Source organism: Brassica rapa, chromosome A02 (genome assembly GCF_000309985.2).
Source record: "Brassica rapa cultivar Chiifu-401-42 chromosome A02, CAAS_Brap_v3.01, whole genome shotgun sequence".
NCBI lineage: Eukaryota > Viridiplantae > Streptophyta > Magnoliopsida > Brassicales > Brassicaceae > Brassica > Brassica rapa.
Genome location: NC_024796.2, coordinates 12,294,228 through 12,305,650, shown reverse-complemented (window position 1 = coordinate 12,305,650; position 11,423 = coordinate 12,294,228). Strand labels below are relative to the sequence as shown.

At 31.0% G+C, this 11,423-nt stretch overlaps 1 long non-coding RNA gene across 1 annotated transcript; it reads right to left on the bottom strand.

The window, feature by feature from the left end:
• Positions 1–1,785: 1,785 nt before the first annotated feature.
• On the bottom strand, positions 1,786–10,451 carry LOC117132137. The gene is made up of 2 exons (XR_004455638.1): positions 5,032–10,451; positions 1,786–4,921 (listed from the first exon to the last, which is right to left on the bottom strand). It is a non-coding gene; the product is annotated as an uncharacterized LOC117132137 (long non-coding RNA).
• Between the last annotated feature and the right edge of the window lie 972 nt (positions 10,452–11,423).

The following is an 11,423-nucleotide window of genomic DNA, read 5'->3' as shown; positions in this document are numbered from 1 at the left end:
TTGCGAACCAAAGAGACCTCGTCGTGCTCACTCCATGTGCTTCCCCCACATTTTCTTCTTCTTTCATCTCTTTTTTCTCGTCTCTAGTCAACTAGTCAATCCCACTAGGGCTCTAATATGTTTATTTGGCAACAACTTGGCCGTCTGACAAAAATCACAAAACTACTGAAATTTATAAGAAAAACAAATCTGATAATTTTTTGGTTTCATAAAAAGTAGGGCTTATTTGCCAAATAACAAAAAAAAAATTAGATTTGTAGAGAGAAAGTAAGAAAAAAATAGGAAGAGAAAGTAGGAGAGAGGAAGTGGTTTTGGGTAGTTAGTGAATTTTATGTTTAATTTTTTGGTTAGTAGGTCTAATTTCCTTATCTCCTATATTTAAAAAAAACATTACAACATTTGAGGTAAACATGTGTCATCACCACAATGATTCTTAGAATCTCTAGAGAAATATGTTGGTCCATCTAAATATATAATAAGTTTTTATTAAACTAACATAAATTAATTATTAATTTTTTTATTCTTTCCATAAATAAAAATAATAGAATTGCCTAATGTAACTAAATTATATATGACAGTTAATGATTTTAAATAATAGATATTTGATAAAAATTAGTGTATCATCTATCATTTTTTCCGTATATGTTATATTTTGAATTCTTGAAAACGACTATAAATTACTAAAACAGTTAAAAGTCTCACATTAAAATTTTCGTGAACCAGGGTTTGAAATTTTTATTATAAAAAGATATAAATGATTACAAAATCATGTAAGTATGAAGTCTCATTTAATAAATATTAAGATATATATATATATATTAACATCGTTTAAATTAAACTATATACCATATAAAAATATTGTAATTTTGAAATTTACTTTGAACAATTTTTTTGATAAAAGCTTTGAACAAATATTGACAACTTAATATTTAAATTTTAAACTTTACAATGAATTTTTTATAAAAAAAATTATAAATTACTAAAACTATTAAATGTAATGAATTTTTTTTGTTATCATTGATTTAATTTTTTTTGTTATAAAAAGAGACAAATGATCAAAAAATAATATGAGTAGACAAAATTATTTAATAAATATTAACATTAAAAATATACTATATATCTATGTTAATCTCATTTAAATTTAATTATAGACCATATAGAATAGAAAAAGTGTTTGTTCGGATTAATAAAATTTATTTATGTGTTCGCATCAATTTAATAATATACGTAATAGTTACTAAATTTTTAAATATTTAATATATATTTATCATTTTATAATATTTCAAATAATATATAATACATAAAAATAATTTATATATAATATTTATCCCGCAGAAGGTGCGGATTTTAACCTAGAAAAGTATTATTTTCGTAAATTTATCTTGTTTCGCAGATAGTGTTTTATGTAGTTACATTTAAATTATAAATATGATTCCAATTTCATACTTCAAAATTATGTTTTTGTAACTACGTACGGTAAAGTTATTGAGGCCTTTAATTTGGAAAAAGCTATATATATATATATTATATTTTAGTTGTTATTTAAAAAAGAATACACCCACTCTATATTTATACAAATTAAAATCGCTTTTGTTTCTTATTCATATTATAAAAATACGTAGTGCATAGCTGAATTCTCTAAATGTGGAAAATACTTATAGATATTTGAAATTATTTAATTTCTAAAAGTATAAAATTCTATCCACATTAGCTAACTGTGTGTGTTCTTTAAATCTTGGCAGGCCCGTGTCTCTTATAAGGAAGCTAAAGCATTAGCTTTAGGCCACAATTTTTTTTTAATAAAATTAGACCACATCTTCTATTTTATGTACAGTACTTTTCATTTTATTTAGCTTGATATAAAACCACGAATACTTGTTAACAAATCTTCTTCTTTATTTCTTCCTTCATATTTTTTTAAAAAATTTAATCTTCTTCTTTATTTCTTTACTTAGTATGGAAAAATCTTAAATCTTGTTAACAAGTTGATTAATAATTAGTTATAAAGTCCTTTTGAATTGAATTTTAGAATAACAATGGTTGTTGGCGGGTGGTATTTATGAAATTATTTCTGTTCGGAGATCGAATTTCTAAAAATGGCACTACAAGCAGAAGTTAAAAGAGTTGCTGAAATATTGAACTCTATGAAAGTAATGGGAGATTTTATTATAATTCATGGATTGTTTATCAAATATGTTAGCAATTCCAATTTAGGTTGCTTCTGCAGAATTTTTTTTTTAAAGTTGAAGTTGATAAAAATATTTACGATTTACTATATGTCACAAAAGAGACTGAATGGGAATTAGAAGATGTGTTTTTAACAAATAAAAATTTATTAGGGTTACATTTGAAAAAAATGCTTCAGGCCACCAAAATGTTTGGGACGGCACTGAATCTTGGTCAGTTGTTTCATTTTCAGTATTCCAGACCAAATCATTTACCAGATAATTAAGCATACAAATGAAAAATTGAAAACGTTTTAGAAGTTAAATGATCCCTCCCAATTAAATAGCTTCGCTTTTGTGCCCAAATATTTTTAGAATCGATTAATAAATATATTAAACAATACTAAGAATCTTGCCTAGTTTATTTATATATAACGTTAAACGATTCTTTTAAAATGATAAATTAAATTTAATTATTTTAATATATAATTATAATTTTTTGATCATGTATACTATATTTGCTGACGAATTGATCATGTGTGTATGGTAAGGTACATTAGTACGTTTCTTTTCCTAATTTATAGGATATTAATTATACTTCCAGTAATTTCATAAATTACAGATAATGTAGATGCCTCGCAAGTGTTCTTTTTAAAATCATAAAGACATATCAAAACCTCACTTTTGTTGTTAACCAGATTAGCAAATGTTTAGGGGAACGTATGAACCATATAAACGACACATTCGATACAATAATGGCTATTTAAGTGGTCCCTAATCCATTTTATAACTATGCAAATGGTAATAACGCGTATTGCATGCGTGTATGAGTGAAGTCGCCACAAACACTCTGATTACTGTTAAATTTAATTAGTCTCGATTATGCTAAAGATACTATAGTTATTTAAAGGGTGAACGATCTATTTCCCTACAAGAACTATCGTATAGCATCAGATTTCCACCAAACTATGATTTCGTGCTAAAACTCCATGAATTTAAAGTTGTAAACTTATTTCTCTCATGATTATAAGTTGTAAATTGACTAGAGTCTTTGTCCGGGCTACGCCCGGATAAATTTCTTGTTATAATTTTTAATTAATTTTAGCTTGTTTATTTTTTATAAAAGCATGTATATATATTATTTCAAAATTGACTACCAAAAATATAAGTAATAATATGCAAATTAATTTATCATGTTGTCCAACAAATTTGAAATAAATAAACTCAGGGGTTGATTGGTAATGGTGGTAAATGTTTTAGACATCCATTTTTTTCTATTTTTTTTTCAAACAATCATATTTTAGCTTTTAAAATTAAAGATACAGTATAAAGTTTTTAAAAAAATATATTAGTTTTCAAAATCAACTTTTCTAAAGATTTTATGCTTTGAAAATAAATATATAGCAAAACAATTAAAGCCGAAGCAAAACAATTCACAGCTTATTTTCTAAAGTAAAAGCAAAAACAAAAACAAAAACTACAGAACAACCAATCAACCCCACACTCTAATTTGATTTTTATTTGTTATTAAAATTAACAGAAAGTGATGAATAGTCAATATTCTTAAGTTTCAGCTAAAATCTTTTGTTTCATATAAATTTTTTTTTAAATCTATATTTAATTTAAAACTTTTTTTCTGTATTTAGAATTATTGATTTTACATTTTCAATTTCTGCCCTCTCTACAAAAATACAAACTGACATATATACATGCTTTTTGCATTGTTTATTTCAAATGATAAATAATTCCATTTGTATAATTAATTTACGGCTATACAATATTGATTTGATACTGTGAAAATGAGAAAGTTGATGGCCAACATATTTTTTCAAGTGCGGGGTTGTTGACAATGATTCATGTAATTTCCTAACAATCGGTGAAAGCTGGGATTAGAGAGAAACGGTTCCTTAGACGTCAAGTTAAAAGGTTTGCATGAAATTTTGGCGTTGCAGTAAGAAATGAGTGAAATTACACAGACTTTTGAAACAATTATGCAGTGTGTGTCGCGATGAGTATTCCGGAGGTTTCTGTATATGTTGCTGCGATGGATCCCTTAATGGGAGATATAAGTTAGCTGATTTTAGTTTTTAGTATTTTTGTTTGAATTATAGGGGAGGTATAAGAATAGAGTCTGCCTTATTGTAATACTTTGATAAAGTAATAGCAAATATTGTGGAGTGATTTATTTGTTTAGTTGTAGCTGTTTATAATAAGTTTTAATTTTGTGAAGCATCGTCAAATTCACTTGTTCTATCGACTTCAGTAAAAGGCACATATATAAACTTATGTAATAATATGTTTTTCGAAAATTTTGTCTATTGGTATTGTTTTTGTCTGGTTATTCCAAAATTGTAATATGAATTTGTGTTTTTAAAGATCAATAAAGTTCTATGTTGTTTGGAAAAAGAGAAACAAAATTTATGTTCAATATTTTGTTGGGCCATAATGGGTTTAACGCTAAAATAAGTAAAAGTTAAATCCATAGTTCTAAATCCATCGTCAAATTTTATATATGTCTTTGTAACTCAGAATCTCTATTGTATGCTTGAACCAGCCTCTGTTCATATGGTCTCAACACCTAACCTTGTCTTAACTTGAAGATTCACTTGAAAGAAACAACGTTCGTCTTCTCTAACATAACTCACACTACCATCCATCTGCTTAAGTCATAAGCCATCAGGCATGACCCATCCATCTCATGTCTCAAACATATCACTTAGTATCTCTGAAAGAAATCATTTCCAGGATGTATCATCCTACCATTAAAACAACATCAAATTCTCAAGTTAAAAAACTAAAAATCTGCAAAACAGCTGCATTGTTTTGTGAAAATGGTTGAGTTGCATGTTTCAGTGGACGTTTATACCTGAACTGGAGATGGATATATGATCATTTTCGTGTGCAAGCTTGTGGCTTGATGAGATCTTGATTCCTACCCAACTATCTGGAAACGGGACATGATTCACAATGTTGCGCAGAAGATCAGCAAGAATGAGCTGAAGCTTTACTCTGTCACCATAGAGAGGCAGAGTTTTGATCTCCTGGAAAACTTCAACCCTGAGTTGTGACTTCCTCTCTCACAACATAATCATCACTTGGCTAATGAATTGCTGGTCGGGAATGCAAGCTTTTCACTCCCATCTAACTGCAACATTAATCACACACATAATATGCCAAACACATTTAAACATTTTTTTATGGGCTCCTATCAATAATAATCATGAAAAATCTTAGCTACAGAGAGAGTTAGCTACTCGATATCATTGGTCCCAAGTAGTTTCAGTTTATCAAAGATGAATCAATATGTTTAAGATTATGGGTGGTGGAGAAAGTTATTGTAGAGCCACTATAAGGAACTACATAAGCATGTAATCATGTGCAAATCAACTATATATGGTGTACCAATAAACTTTTATATTCAAGTTAGGACGGGATACCTCTCTCAACGTTCCGTGATGTTTAGCAAAAACCTCATAGTACTTTATTTGAAGATCAGACTTCTCGGATTGAAGCTTCTTGTAATCAGAAACTGAAGGACCTCCTAGCTTTTGCTGGATGAATCTGAAAGCAAAACCAAAGAAGGATACAATAGTAAGGGAGGATAAAAAGATAATGAAATTATACTCATTGATAAAAAAATATTATACACTTAGAGTACTTGTAGACATGTGGTTAACATATCTTTATGAAATTATACGCACTGGGTCTTGTCAACTGTGTTAACATATCTTTATGAAATAGTGCTGTGATGTTGGCCATCAACTGTTCAACAGTAACAGCAGCTAGGCTTTCGTCTTTGTGATTGCTAAGTAGAGAAGCTGATGCTGATATGGATACATTTTTGATCCCATACTGAGCATACATCAAGTCTAACTGGAAATAGCAAGTTTGTCACTTATAAGAAAACCAATACACCATAAGATTAAAGCCAAAGTGAGAAGTAAATACACAGATAGTAACCAGTGATCATCTGGATGTTGACACCGAGGTCTGAAGCTCTTCTAATGGTGTATGCACTATCATGTTTCGGAGGACCAAACAAACGTAACACACCAATGAATTCACATGGACCACCAGAGCTTATTTTTGGTTTTCCCACGTAGAGCCATCTTGCAACAGCTAATGACCTCAGTCCAGGCTCAGTGTACTTATCGAATGCTAAGTGGACTCTGTTCCTCAGATCAGCTCTTGTGTTCCACTTGCACAGATCAAGAATCTGAATATCAGCAAAAGTAAAAGGTTTTACAGGTTAAATCATTGAAGAAAAAATACAATACTAAAATTTAAAGTGCAGTGAAACAAAATCAGTTCGTAGGTACCTTTTCTGAAGCTCTTTTTGCTTACTCAGTGCCAGTCTCCATTACTATAGATATAAGTGGACTGGATTGAATTGGAAGTAATGAATCTCTCTAATACCAACTCTTGCCTCTTTAGGTTCAGAAAGTATTCTAACCATATTTAATTCTCTGTTCTTGAAGCTCTAGCAGCTAAAAATAACACTTTTTCTTTCTAACGCTTTTAAGAATACAGAAAATTAATTACAACATGAAACAGAGCTTAGAACCAACTAAAAACAATACCAGTATAACCAAGAAAATTAAGTGAAAATCAAATACTGTAAATCAATCTTCCTGAAGAACAATAAAATATGAGACTTTGGATAAGATCAAACTCCAATTTCTCTATCGCTGTGTTGCGAGCGTGACTTTGTTGGCAGACCTTTTGCCTCAATACCAGCGGGATCCCTTTCCAAATCAACCTATTTAACGTGATCACAATTGGTCAAGGTGGAGAAATAACCGCAATGAAGAAATTGGAAAGCAGGAAATACGTACCAGAAGAGGTGGAAGAGCAAGCTAGGAAGATATCAGTGAATCTTTGCTTGAAATCTATCTGCAGCTTTTCGGGTTGGATCTCTGAGATCGACAGAAGCCGAGTTTTGGTTGCCCTCAATAGAACTTTTTTTTGAAAAAAATTATATTATTGGATACAACCAATCAGTTTCGTGATGTTAATACTATTGTTTTGAAAAAGCAATAATAGGACAAATTAATGGCAGATCATGGAAGAAAACTTGGAACTGCTGAGAAGTTGGATAGAGACACTGGAAAGGCGTCAAGAAGAAGAAGGAATGGCCATCGTAAAGTTAGGTTTTTTTTTTACTAAGGTGACATGGCATCTTAGCACAATCTGATTGGCTTGAATTTTTAATCCTACGTGGATAGGCTGGCTGATGCTCATATATCCCTTTTAATATAGGTTAGATTTCTCCCCAAACCGATAGTTCGAAACTTAATTATTCATAAACTATGGTTTTAATCGGTTAACTATTAACCGACCAATTAAACTAATGAAAATCTCGAACTAATTTTTTATTTAAAAAAAAAACTGATTCACACACCAAAAAAAAAAGTAATTCCCAGAATTTTTTTTTATCAACATTTGTACATTCTCCTTCGATCTCAATCACACGTATTAAAGCTATGTACTTGTGTTTTCTAAACAAAGCATCACTATTTTTTTAAGCTTCTCTGAACTGTGGGAGGAGGTGAGTTTGAAGGCGGTGGATAAGTGGTGAACTGCTACATGTGAGTTATTCCTCGCAAATTGTGGAGGGAGGAGGGCGAGTGGTGACTGTGAGACTAAGCAAAATTAAGAAGTCGTTGGTGTTGCTCGGAAGCTATGTCTGATCGGTGTTGAGAGAGATATGGACACGATTTAGACAAACAATTTTTTGATGATGAATCGTTTTAAAAAAATAAAATTAAAAATAAAGTTTTTTTGGGTTTAATTAGTTTAAAATTGGTGGGTTAATAGTAAACCGATTAAAACCATGGTCTATGGACAATTAAGTTTCAAACTATAAATTTGGGGAGAAATCAATTTACAAATTATAATTTGGAGAGAAATAAGTTAACAACTTTAAATTCATGGAGTTTTAACACGAAATCATAGTTTGGTGGAGATCTGATGCTATACGATAATTCTCGTGGAGAAATAGATCGTTCACCCTTATTTAAATAATACTAAAATCAAAGGATATCAAAGAGGAGAAGGCGAGAGAAGAAGTTGAAGTAAAAGAGTAAAACCAATTGTTTCATGGAGACAACAAAGATAGGCATGTTTCCTGAAATGACGTCAGTTCATTTGGTAACAAGAAACGCTATTTACACCCTAAAAACCATGAAACGCTATTGGTTTTTAACCCCCTTTACTTTACATACGTGTGGGTATTGTTATTTGGTACTATTGTATATACACATTAGTTATACGTATTCAGATTCAATACTCAATGGGGTATGATACTGTAACAATCCAACATGCGGATATCTGCTGGCCCTACAGAGTATCGACCCTAATCTTTTACATGTGAACCTCTCACAGTCATACATATATGTTATTGGTGCGCACGGCGTTTCTCGAACCCACCTTCACCATTTAACAATCCTCCCACATGACAAGCTGTCACCAATTGAATTGCAGATCAATTAGTCCTGTAGAAGGGTTGTTAAAAGGTAAAGTCTTGGGTTAGAGGAACGTCAAGTGCACCAATAACCTATATGTATAACTACGAGGGACTCACATGTGAGAGTTAGGGTCGATGCTCTGCAGAGCCAGTCGGGTTCCACAGAACGGATTGTTACAGATACACTCCGATTACTGTTTAACTTAATCGTAGTGTATTTGGTACGGGCAATGGAATATGTCGTATATATAAATATATAATATAACAAAATGATAGATATGTATATAATATAACAAAATGATAGATATGTAATGTGCACAAAAAAGATAGATATGTAGAATCGATTCAAGTATTTGTTATTATTAAATACACAAATGTTTAATCAGATATGATGGTCCAGTGGTAGGCGGAGTTTGAGAAGTTAAGTGACCTGAGTTCGAAACAACATCATGATACTAAACATGTATAGTCATGCGTTTGAACCATTAACTGATCTGTTTGTTCTCAGAAAAAAAATAACAGGACCCTGATGGACCTTTTATTCATCATATATTATTTTACCACAAATCAAAATAATATTTATCTACAGCCCAAATTACAATTATAATCTCAATTGTTTTTTGTTGGTAATTTTTTCTAGCGTTTAGAAAATCATTTAAGAATCTATATTACATATTGTTAATAGAAAGCTTCTAAAATTGTGTAAAAATATTTAATTCAGTAGAGTAATATAGATGTTGTCACTGTAAATCAGTAATTTTTTGCATATTATTATTTAGTATATAATAAACATTTTAATATAACTAATATATTATGACGAATATATGATACAAACGTCAATTATAAACACGAAATAATACGATCACCATAAATATTTTAAAATATGTTTTGTAAATATAATAATATGTAATTTATATTATGTTCACTACAAGAAAACATCGGGACACTGAGGGAAAAAATCGTCGGTATATCGTCGGAATAACGCTATTCCGAGGACATACCGACGAAAAAAGTCTTCGGAAATATCTCCTCGGAAATTCATACATCCTCGGAATTCCGTCGGAAATTTCCGACGGAATTCCGAGGAAAACAAATTCCGAGGAAATTAAAGTCCGAGGACACAATGTTCGTCGGAAGGTTCTTCGGAATATACTGAGGAAATTCCGATGGTCCAATCCTCGGAAGTTTCGACGAAATATTCCTCGGAATGTTTATCGGAAAATTCCGAGGAAATTTCTTCCCTCAGAATTTTCCGAGGAAGGCTTTTCCCTCGGAAATTTCCGAGGAACGTCGAGCCCTCGGAAAAATTCCGAGGAACAGTCTTCCCTCGGAAAATTCCGAGGAACTTAACGTTCGTCGGAATTTTCCGAGGAACTCCTTTCCCTCGGAATTTTGAAAAAATTTATTTTTTTAAAAAAAAATTTTTTTAAAAAATTTAAATAAAATTTAAATTCAAAAATTTAAAATTAAAATTAAAATTGAATAAAACATAAAACATTAAAACATAGTAGATAATATTCAAATTTAAATAAAACATTCAGAGTTTTTGGTAAAAAAAAAAAAAACTACTGGTCTGGAATGTTCGGGAACACGTCGTTCGGATACATCCTCTTCATCATCTCCATCATCTGTTCGTTCAGCCTCTTCTGGGTCTCATAGCCCGCCTGTTGAGCTGCCATCTGGGTCTCCAACGCAGATATCCGATCATCCTTGTCCTTCAGCTGAGCCGTAAGAACTTCTGGATCAACATATGCCGGTGGTGCAGAAGAAGGAGCAGCCGACCGGGAGCAACGACCCAAACCGACCAAACGTCACTTCTTCTTTGGAACCGACTGAAATATAAATAACCAAATTTAGATAATATAAATTGATGATAAAATAAAAATCAAGAAATAATTAAATTGAACTTTAAAAAAAAAAACTTACCGATTCAACGATTTCGTTGATTCGAACCCGGGATAAGTTGGTCGAGGCCGTCGAATCGTCATCATCGGTTTGAAGCTGAGACACTTCGTCATACACCTGAGTTTGGACCAGGTCGACCACGTCCCTCACAAGACCATCATCAATCTGGCCGGTCTTCTTGTTGGTATACGCCCTTTTCATAAGGGCGAGATCATCAACCGGGTCGCCCTCATTTTCTTCCGCTTTCAAAAAAAAAAATTAAACAAACATTAGAAATTTGAAAAAATGCAAAAAAAATAAAATTCTGAAACTTAAATAATTGAAGAAAAAGCGGTTGAACTTACCATGCGATCCGCCAGAGTGGCAATAGATTGAGCACCCAAGTTATGCTTGTAGATGCCCTTTCTTTACGGTCGCTCCCGCGGTTGTTGGAGTTGGTGGAAGAAGTTTCTTTCGTCTCTTCTTTATCCCAATGCGCACACAACTCCTTCCAGACCGTGTCGTTCATCGACTTTGGGACCTTTTAATTTTAAAAAAAAAAGTTTAATAATTTAAAAAATAGTTTAATAAATTAAAAATTGTTAATAAATTAAAAACTACCTTGTTTACTTCCCACTTCTTCTTCCACTCGTACATCTGCTTCTCATAGTTGTCCATAACTTTATGGACAAAATGGTGATAGATAGAGAGCGTATCATCGGAATTCCAGTTGAATTCTTGCTGAAATAGTTTAAAAATAAGTTTTAATAAATAAAAAATAGTTTAATAATTAAAAAAATAGTTTAATAATTAAAAAAATAGTTTTAATAATATTTAAAACGTTTAATAAATATAGAAAATAGTTTAATAATTACAAAAAATAGTTTTAATAATATTTAAAATGTCTA